Source organism: Nyctibius grandis, chromosome 14, assembly GCF_013368605.1.
Source record: "Nyctibius grandis isolate bNycGra1 chromosome 14, bNycGra1.pri, whole genome shotgun sequence".
In the NCBI taxonomy this organism is placed as follows: Eukaryota; Metazoa; Chordata; class Aves; order Nyctibiiformes; family Nyctibiidae; genus Nyctibius; species Nyctibius grandis.
The window spans coordinates 5649903-5661132 of NC_090671.1; positions in this window are offsets into that span (position 1 = coordinate 5649903).

Here is an 11230-nt window from a genome sequence, read left to right on the forward strand (position 1 = left end):
TGGCTTTGTGTCTCACTGTTTCCTTCTGACTGTTAAATAGCAAGTAGCCCTTTCTGAAGGTTAGACGCTAACTTGTTTTGCAGAGGACAGGGAGAAATGGCACCCATTTTGAGCACAGACAGCTACTAGAATGGCAAAGGCTTTGAAATACCAAGGGGAACCCTAAAGAGAATAATGGTGAAATGCTATTTAAGCAGATTAAAGCTGCCTGGCAGTAACAGGTTTGTGGGGATTGTTTCCACTGATGATGATCAGCTTACCTTTTCTATGGTTTGTCAAAATTCCTGTTCGTGTGCAATGCCAAGCTTCTGTTCTCTCCCCTGAGACCTCCTCTCTTTCCTGAAGCAGTTGGTGTGGCCCTTAGCAGCACTGAGGGCAGGGAGACAACCACGAATTTCAGAAAGAAACAAGACCCCCTCCCCAGTAGGTTTGACTGACAGAACAAACCGCGGTGTACCTGCTTTAAGAAGTTTCTACCCCTTCTGATGTTTCTCATCCTCTATATTTGTGACTGTCCACTGAGCACACAGCAATGAAACTTTTTTTTGAACGTTTTTTTTCCAACTGGTGTTGCCTTAGCTTTTAAGCTTTATTTAAAACATGTAACATCTCTAATCCACATCAGCTTTGAAGAGTATAATGGATTTTACATAAATGGAAAGCTTTGAACTGTGAATTCAGCTCAAGGCTGAGTCTAGGATGAACTGTTTACCCTGTTCAGAAAGAGGTTGTGAATTAGTGTTGAAAAGTTTGAAGTTTCACGTTGGTGGGAGTTTAAGCCCCAGCCAAGACAAACATATGACTTAGCAATTTCTAACTAGACTAACCAATATGCTAGTTTGTTATGGACTGCTTTAAAGATCTACGTGCGATGTGCGTATTATCCTTCCTTACAGGGAGAGAAATCCGACGGTCTCCCCCACTAGATGGCTCTGGGGGTAAGAGAACGGAATACCAGAAACCAGAACCCTCTGGAGGGAAAAAATGCAAGAAATGTGACCTGCTATAGCATCCAGAAACTCAGTGCTATTACCAAATGTAGCATGAAAATATTCAGCTTATTTTCTTTTCTCTTCAGTGTGCCTGGAGTGCTGGCTTCATACACACCCAGGTTATTCCAGCTTGATGCTGTGTGTTTCCTTGGTACTCGGCTAATTGGGCATGTGCATGTTGGTAGGTCGTGCAGATTCCTCGAGTTCAGCAACTTAAGCAATCTCTTTCTCTGGGGCGGAGGATACTATAGATAGATACAGCTGTCTGCTTTTATCATCTGCCCTTATTTGTCACAGGGTTTTTTTTGTCATAGATTGCAGGATTTTTTTTTCATTCTTTGCCATTGCGTTGTGTGTGGGCTTGTAAACCTCTTCCTGTTCAGTGGGTTCAGGGCTCACCGTAGCTTCCTGCTTTTGATAGAGAGAGGGAAGCTACTGGCCTGAAGCTTTGACATGAACTTGCCTCTTTGATGTCATTAGTGTGGATGCCTTTGACTTACTCACGTGGGACAGAGAAGCTACACTGCAGCCATGCAGAATGATATGCGGAGAAGTGCAGGTAGAAATTCACCCAGTCTTCCTGAGTCAAAACCGAGGTTGTGCTCTGGTACAAAACCAGAGGGGAGACCCTGATAACAGCAGAGAGGAGTTAAATGGTTGGAGAAGGTGTCACCTGAAAACATTGGTTTGCACAGAACTGTAGGACTTTTCCTCACTGACCAGGTGCTTTCATCCCCTATGTGTGCAGCTCTGCTCTCCAGGTGTGTCTAACTTATATTTGATCCTAAAGCTGTACTTTTCTTTAGTTCATTTTCCAAGGCTACTCTGCAAAATAGCAGTCTGGGAGGAAATACAGATACCCCATGTTTAAAGCATGGTCCAGAATAGCCTTGAAACTAATGCTGCTATGGGCAGTGTGTTATAGATTACTTTTCAAGTAAGATGATACTGTTCTCCACCTCCTCATCTGTTCAGGGACAGATCACGCCTGGGGACAGAAGAGCTACCATATGACTACAGCATGCTGGTGCCTGAAGTAGCCAAAGCAGTGCTTGTCTGCAAGTACTTTCCCAGCTGAAGCTGCATTTTAACTGCTTTGGGTGTCCTGTTGTTGCCTGGTCCTGTAATAATGGTTCTTGCTAGTGTCAAGAGTACTTTGGAGGTAATGAATAAGGAAGTGCCACCCTCCTCTGCTCATGCTAACTGTTCCTCAAAGAGCAGGGTGTGGGATTATTTAACTCAGTGTGGAGGCTGACATCAGTGTGCAGTATGACCAGTAGGTTCAGGGTGTTTTTACTCCACCTAATTCAGACATTTAATGAGAAAAGTATTTTGGTTTCGTGTGTGAATTGGTTGTTCCTAGCAGACGGGCTATTATTCCTGGCACAGGACCACTCATTGCATAAGCAAGTATTGTGCAGCCCTCTGCTGCTCAGCAGGGACTATCGGAGCCTATGAAAAGTGGAGATTTTCCAGCATCATTAATTCAGGGGAGAATGTTGAAGCCCTGGCAAAGAAACGAATTGTATCCAGAAGATGTGTAGTTATGCTGGGGGAAATGAAAAGAATGGCAGAAAAAGAGTATTATTGTTCTTTTGTTTAGTGAACTGCTTGCAGTGAACATTTAATTTGTTCTTCGTTTTCTTCTGCCTGGTTGTCTGGTTGGGGGTTTGCCCTATTTCCAGCTCAGTGGGGAGATGCTAGTACATCTACTCCAGAGCAAAACACTGCTTGTTGTGAGGCAAAAACTCCTCACGTTTTGTCCCACAGTGCCTAAAATGTTAACAGGGAGTGGGACAGAGCACTCAGTGGGAATATCAATGGCACTGGGCTGGTGATGCAAAGGGAAGGCCATGGGGATGCCTGGATTTGCAGGGAGATGGTGTGTTACATGGATCTGTCCCTTTAGCTTGTTCATGGCTCCATGCTGTAAAGTGCCTGACCGTTGCTTTCGTGTGCTTTTCTGTACAAAGACATTTTGGGTGTAAAGACATTGTCACCTCGCATTTCAAAAAGGGAGATGGAGACCAAGCCACAAAGAGGTTCAGACCAGGATTTGAAAACAGATTTGGGACCATAACTCCTGCTGAAACCAATGAGCTAAGCACCTAAGTACTTTTCAATACCTACCCTTAAGTGACTGGCCTAACAGTGTCCCTGGAGCTCAGGGACAAAGTTTCCAGATGCCCAGTGACTGCTCTAACTGCTGGATCATCCCAGAAGCGATGGTCTCTGAGCATTACCTCCTGCATCAGTCTCCTCTTGAACAGTAAGACACTTCGTGGTGGCTTATTGGTGTGGATCCTCTTAGGATATTCAGGCTGCTTTGCTGGAAGCCCCTCAGTGGCATCTGGAAAAGTGTGTTTTTTTGTTTCTGTTACAGCCGTGTTGTACTCTCTTTTCTGATTTCTCTGCTCTTCTGCAACAAACATCAATCCTCCTCTTTAGGCAATTCCAGTAAGGCCTGCTAAATGTGTGCTACCTTGATTTATTTTCATCCTCACCCCTTAATTCCTCCCTTAATTTAATCTTCAAAGGACACTGACTGATGTTACCTTCTGGAGAATAAGAGTATATTTGTTACCTGTATGTTTCTAACAGCTGCAGTGTGATCCTGCTGTGGATTCCTGTGCTTCCCGCAAACATGTTTAGTCACTGTAGGTAAAAGAGAAAAATGTCTTTATGGAGAAGCGCTTTCAGGGAAAGACATGAGACTGAGTCTGGAGAAGAGCTGACAGTCTGCCTCTGTTCTGGAGGTTTATAGGTAAGTTGCTTCACAAGATAGTCGTACTACTTTCCTTGCAATGATATAGAGAAGACAAATCACTGATCAAATGCTCTTGGTTACTGTGGTAAGAACACCTTGCAAATCACTCTGTCCAGGTGCAATCAAAGATGATGATTAGAGGATTAGGCTTATTTAGAATCCTCCTTACAGGAGACTTGGTTCTGTTTTCAGGGTAGAAGCCTCCCCACCCCAACTGGCAGAAGAGGACAGACCTCTGCAACACAAATGTGCATTGGCTTTGTGTTCCAATTTTGAATGTGTTAAGTGTGATTTACAGCTATAAATAACAAAGAAGAGATTTGTTGTCTAAAAGTAGGAGCTGTCAAGGTGGTTGTGTTTGGGCTTTTTTGGGAGAGGGGACGAGTTTTTTGGGAGATTGGCAGTATTTAGCCGGCATTAGAGACACAAGTCAGGCCACAACTGCTATAAACCCACAGCCTTTTAGAGGTTTTGGACTACTGCAGCCAATGGCCCTCAGCAGACATGCTGTGGAGCTGAGAATGTGATAATGCGTAGACCCATGTGGTGGCATTTTAGGTTGCTTATTGGTATCTTTACAGTCTTCTAAAATCTCAAGTGAATAGTTTGGTTTTTTTCCCCCCTAACACAATATCCAGCTGAGAAACAGAACTGAAGTGTGGAGATTTTTGCTCTTCTATAATTAAAAAGGTGTGGCTGTTTGTTGCTTCACAATTGAATGAGCTCCTTTCTGCATAAGTCTCGTGTCTCTGGAACAGCTCCAGAGCAAGCCTTTTTTTGCAAAGTTCAGTAGCTAGCCAATATTGCTCCTCTTTGAAGAACACTGTATAAAATTGCACATCAGAGACATCTTCAGAACCAGACAGGAGTGTGTCATTTTGCCTGCAGTCTTGTTCACCTCTCGCTTTTGAGGGCAGTTCGGATAGAGCAGTAGGGAGTGCTGTGGTTTGGGAAAAGCAGGAGTGAATGCACGCAGAGGAAACGTTGCTTCTGCCTTTTCTCTGGTATTTATTAGGATGTGCTGTCTTTGTTTTGTCGTTTCATTACAAACTTTTTTCCCAGTTAATGAGCCAAATTTGACATGGAGAAAGTGGATGAAGCTCTAGGGAACTCATTAGAGGTTTTTCATGTCAGAATTTGACTCCAAATACATGAAGTCTAGTCCTAAACCCAGGTGGAGATTTATACCATGGCACATGCTGAAGCCTGTGGCTAGAGCCTGTTGGGAGGGTCCAAGCAGCAGCCCTCACTTTACCTCTGCAGCCCCATTTGAGCCTTGCTTTTAGTGTGTGTTTCAGCTATCTCTTTTTGGAACATGATCCCATCCTTAGGCTGAAACTAATGCTATGGGATACACACCGATCCCCCAGTCTAAGGGTTACACTGGGGATAATTCTAGCAGCAGCCCTAGCTTTATTTTGACACTCTGATCCCCAATCCTACCTTGTATCTTGTCTGTCTCTCTCTGAACCCCAACCCCAGTGACGGCTCCAGTTGTTTCACCCAGTGGGGCTCTCCCTGGACTGGGCGCAGGGCACCCACCCGGCCACTCTCTCCCCCCGCCCGCTCCTCAACAGGGCAGGGAGAGAAAATAAGATGGAAATGCTCGTGAGTCAAGGTAAAGACAGGGAGATCAGTTACCATTTACTGTCACAGACAAAACAGGCTTGACTTGGGGAGAATTAATTTATTGCCAGTTAAAATAAGTTTGGATAGTGACAAACAAAGAGAAATTAAACTGAGAATCCCACCTCCTTCCCAGGCTCAGTTTCAGTCCTTCATCCCCAACTCCTCTACCTCCCCTCCCCAGCGGTGCAGGGGGATGGGGAATGGGGGGATGTGCTCAGTCTGTAGCAGGTTGTCTCTGCCGCTCCTTCCTCCTCATGCCATTCCCCTGCTCCACAGTGGGGCCTTCCCATGGGCCTCTGTTCCTTCAGGGCTGTCCCCCTGCTCCACCGTGGTCACCCCACGGGCTGCAGGGGACTCTGCTCAGGCGTCTGGAGCACCTCTTCCTCCTTCTCTGGCCTGGCATTGCAGGGCTCTTCCTCACTCTTTTTTCCTCACCCTCGCTGCCGTGTGGTGTTTTGCCCTTTCTTAAATGTGCTTTCCCAGAGGTGCCACCAGCTTCGGGGCTGGGCTCAGCCGTGCCCGGCGCTGGGGCTGTTGAGGAACCGGCTGGAACCAGCAGGAACTGGCGGGAACTGGCGGGAACCGGCTGTGTGCGGCGTGAGGCAGCCCCGGCCTCTCCTCACAGCAGCCCCCGCCAGCCCTGGGCATGGGCACCCGGTGCAGCACAAGCTGGGCCTGCCTCAGGAAGATGTTCTGGTGGATGGATCCTGCTGTCCCCGCTCATAGGAGACGAGTGACCGCTGGCTCCAGAGCTCCTGCCTCAGGGTGGCAAAATGCCTTCTCTCCCACGGCACAGCTGAGGTTAGTGGTTAGGGGTTGCAGTTTTCTGGCTTGGTTTAATTTCTGCTTAGTGAGGGGCAGCAGGAACGGCAGGTAGGATCCAGGTGCTGCCTTCCTCCCTCCTGCTGTAAAGAGGGTCCTTCTGTGTGTTACCACAGGGGAGTCTCTACCACGGCCTTCTGAAAACAGCCAAAGTCTGGGAGGTTGGTGAGCGCTGCCGATTTGGAGGCAACTCAGTGAGCTGATGGTCCTGCCGAGGGACAGGAACAGCACAGGCATCAGCAATGCAAACTGACAGGCGGTGCTGCCTTGTCTGCTCCTGACCTTCCCGTTCAGAAGGTGACAAAAGGGCCGAGTGCTCCTGTTGTCCCTGTGCTGCTAGCGGTGGGGAGGCAGGAGGTTGGGGGGCTGCCAGTGACAGGCTGGCACAGGCACAGGGCAGTGCTCTCTAAAATACTCATACTGGAGCTGAGGGATGGGCCGGCCTGGGGCTGAGACCCAGGCGAGGGGACCTTACAGCTGGAGACTCTCTGGGCTTTTGCCTCTGAGTCTCTGGTTGCATGTCAAAACTGTTCCTTTGGTGTCCTCCGTTTCGCTCTCTTTCAAGTGCAGTTTTTGAAAAACTAAAATCCTGAAAAACTGTTGGTAAAATGAGCAGTTTGGTTCTGACTTATCCAGTCATTCAGTTGCAGCAGAGTTCAGACAAAGGTGCACACGTCAAACTGTTGGCTCTGCAAACCAAAAGATTTCAGGGGATCAAGAACAAAGCTCCGCTCGGAAGTCTGACATGGAGACCCAAAGGCAGCTGCTGCTGCTAGTCTGTGGAAGTGCCTTTTTCTAGATTTCTGTGCCATGTTTGCGCTTGATGAGTCCCAATGTGTTTCAGGGAAGTTATACAGTTGAATAAGGCCCATGTAGTTGTTCGATAGCTTTCCAAATGCATCCCACCACTGTATCCAACCTGGGGCAGATTGCCTCAAAAATGGACTGGGAGGAATAATCCTCCCTGAAGTGGAGGAACTGGCTGATCAGTAAGCAGCAAAGAATCTATCCTCCACTCTTGTGTCACGCCTGCACGCAAACTGAATAAACCTGATGCTATAGAAAGAAACGTCAGTGTTCTTGTGGTTCGCTTGCTTTTGAGGCCAGTTTGGATGCAGGAGAGGGAGAGCCGGCCTTTGGGAAAAGGAGTAAATGCACACGGAAAAAAAGCTGACTTTCCTCTTTACTCTTCTCCTGGGGAAGAGTTACTGTGTGGTTAGTTCTGTGGCCATTCTGGTTTTGAATCAGCATCCCTAAACTGGAATACTATCAAGTCAGAGAGGAACAGAAGGGATTCATAATCGAGTACTTAGTGTCTCAAAGCAGATCAAGATGCGGTCATGGCTTCCTGGGGCGCTGGCCTCAGCTAAGAGTGTTCCAGTCTATTTTGTTTTGTGAACTACCTCTTGGCAGCCTTAAACCAGCTGCTGCGTCTATTTCAAGAGCGCTTGTTTAATGCCAGTCAACTGCAAAACAGATTCTCTCGTCCATTGATAATCGTCCCCAAGTGCTCGGAGCTGGGGTGGCTGCGCTTTCTGCCGGCAGCCCGTGAAGGCTGTTCTACCTGCTGCGCTGTCAAGGCAGGGTGGTGGTAAGAATTTGTACTGAGACACACCACTGCCTCTTCTGAGCTGTGAAACAAACGTGATCTGGTGCTGGGCAGAGTGATCTCTAAAGGCAAATGTTTAATCCTCTCTTCTTTGCTTTCTTAAGATGAAACAATTTATATTTTGACACCTTTGTCAGCAGCTGTTCACTAAGGAGCCTGTCAGCCTGCCCCAAACAGTGCAGACTCCTTTATCTTCCAAGTGCTTGTGATGGGGGATGAGTTATAAGCTGAAAAAAGAGCCTTAGCAGTGCAGAAGTGTGTGAAATAAAAAGAGGTCAGAAAAGCCTGAGCTTCCAGCTGCTTTTGGATTTTTACCTCAACAAAATGATTACCAGTTATTTAGACAGAGGCACAGGAATGAGGGAGGCTTGTGGTGGCCTCTGTGCTAAGCATATTGCTACCTGGAGCGTGCCAAGATGGTTACCCCGGGTTTTGTGGTCAGAGGCTGAGGTAAAATAAAGGACAGGAGTGAGGAAGGTGTTGTGCAGTTAGGGAGGGAGGGAACAAGTGCTGGGTAGGAAGCTGCTGTCAGCACAGTTTGGTGGAGATGGGAGTTTGCTGGCTCATGCCCCATCACTATGGGATTGTAGATCGGAAAAGGGACCAAGCAGCCCCAGGAGGAGGAGGGTTTTCTGGGGGTATTTTACAGAGCCTGGGAAAAAGAAGATGGTAGGGAGGTGCGGCACGGCTTTGCACCCGACGACCTCTCCTTCCAGGAGACTCCTTTTGAAAGGTGTGCTTAAATGTCTGACTTTGAGATCTATTGTGAGACTGATCACCTGGTGGGAGGTCAGAGGTGGGGAAGGGGCTGTGATACTACCCTGTGCAGCTGCAGCTTTCTCTCTGCCACATAACGTAGGTCCTGTCGCAGGCTGAACATCTGCATCCTGCACAGAGAGGGGGAGAGGGAGGGAGGCTGGGAAACTGCAAATGATGGAGGTATAGCCTGGCGTATGAGTCTTGATACGGAGGGGTGTGTGTGCTGCTTGAAGTAGCTGGGGTTACAGCCCTGCACCAGCAAGTACAGTACTGAGGAGAGTATTCAGCATGACAGGGATCCATCCACCTCTCCTGCTGTGTCGCCTAGCAGGAGACAGAGGCTCACTGCAGGGAAGGCATCCCCTGATTTAGGACCATAACAAAGCTGGTCCCTCTGGGTATCAGTGAGGAGACCTGAATTAGCAGCTCATCCCTTTCATCCCCTTTGAGAGCCCTGAGCTTTCTCACTCAGTGCAAGGAAAGGCTCATTTGGGTTGTGTCATCCTCTCTGGTTTGTGAACTCAGCTTTTATGAAAATAGCTTCCTCTGGATTTGGGGCTGACAAGCCTGCTCCCTGAGCATGAATCTCATCTGTAGGGAGGCGCTGGGGCAATTCCCAGCTCTGGAGCTGGATGCACACCACTTTGCTCCCGCAGAGTCCTTCACCTTCACACGCAGTCAGTGCTGGGATAGTTTCTCCACAGCTAAGTTGCAGCCCATCGGAATTCATCCAAGTAGCAGTGGCAGTTTCCTAGGCCAGGACCTCATAATTTGCATTTGCATGTATTTATTCATAACCAGTTCTCCATGGGGAGGTTTCTATGGCAAAGCAGCCAAGTGCGTATGGAGGAATAAACATGGATCCCCCAGCTGCTCAGCTGTACCAGTCTGCTTCAAGCCATGCTTTATCTCCAGCTCCTGGAGCTGCCAACTGGCAGCCAGGCATCACCAGTGATTGCACAGAATTCCCTTGCAAGGGGCTGAATGTCTCATCTCCATCCTGCTGATGAGCACGGCTCAGACCAAAACCACAACTTTCAGCAGGGCTGGAAACAGGCTGCGCAGATCCTCCCTGGGGCTGGGCCAGGGACTCTGCAGGGAAGAGCTGCATCAGTGGTGGGCTGCATGCTGGGGGTCTTGCCTCATTTCAGGGGAGGTGCCACTGTTATGGAAAAGCTGTGAAGATGCCTTGATGCAGAGCCTTACAGAGACATGGCTCAGAGCCAAAGCCCGAGTGCTCAGCACCCCTGCTCCCTCTTTCTAGAGATGCCACTGACTCACCAGGCAGCTCCAAGCCTTCATTTAAATGCTTAGTGCCCGAGTTTTCTTCTTGGCACAGAATGCTGCTCTGCTCAGACTGTAAGAGTTTAAGCAGATCTTGCTGACATTTGAAATGCTTTTCATTTTTGCTGAAAGGAATTTTGTAAGGAAAAGAAGAAAAAAATTAATACTGTCTCTTCCCCCAGTAATGGGAATGACCACTTGAGCAGCTCTGGTTTGCCTTTCGCAAAACGACCTCGTGCTCCCCAAATACAGTCTTTGCCGTGGAAATTACTCCACTTCTCCAGATTTACTCAAAGGGCTAAAAAGTGGATTTGGGTGACAACTGTGCAGGGGAGCATGTGCTGCCTTCCCACCTTGGGTTGTGCTGGGGCCTGGCTACATTTACATCATTTACATTCCCTGTTCCCCATCTTCCTGGCCAATCATCATATTCTGGCTATCCAGGGCCTTTTCTATTCCACCTCCCCTGGGATGGGGCAGCTAGCACCTGGCCATACCTATATTTGCTTTACCTTGTTGTATCTTCTGCTCTTTCTGGTCAGCAGGACAGAGACTTTAGAACATTTCTGTTTGCAAGTTAACAACATGGATGTTCCAAGGTCCTGCTGCAGTGACCAGAGTGCGAACAGGATTGGGTCCAGCATTTGCAGTGTCCAGTTGTAATACTCAGCACAGCATCTCTAAACCCAGCTTTCTTCCTCTGGGGACTGGATTTATTTGGGGCTTTGGCAGTTGATCAGACACTGATACCTTCCAGTGCCCTCATGCTCTTGTTCCAAAGGGGATAAATCACTTGATAAATATCACTGATTTGCTTCTTGCAATGTCTTGTAAAATCAGCAAGGAGCACGAAAGGCGTATCGAGTTCATGTGGATTTGTGTGGCTTAGTATGTGAGAGTTGCTTGTATGTGTCGAGACTCCCAGAGAGAATCAGCAGAGGAAGTCAAAGTTACCATTGTTACTTTAGGAGGGCCAGGATTTATATGGGTTTTTTAATATGCCTGATTTCTGTAACTCTTAACTCTTTCAAAAACTCTGCTCTCTGAATTCCTGTGAGGACAAATAATTGAGAGAACTTGAGTTATCAGCTAAAGTCTGATCACTTTATTTGTATCAGCACTTTGCAACACGAAGGGCAGCAGCCTACAACAAATGAACATCCATATTTTACTTTCCTTAGAGGAATGAACGACTCTCACCAATGGGAATGGTACCTGCTGATCCTCTCCCGTGCTGCTCAGGCATGAGGACTCCTGGTCCATATTCTTGCAGTGCCTGGGCTGCTGGCTCGATTTGTGAACAACCCAGATACTCAGACTCCGTAGTGCTTCACACTCATGCCCAAGAGAACTGTTTATTATGTTTAC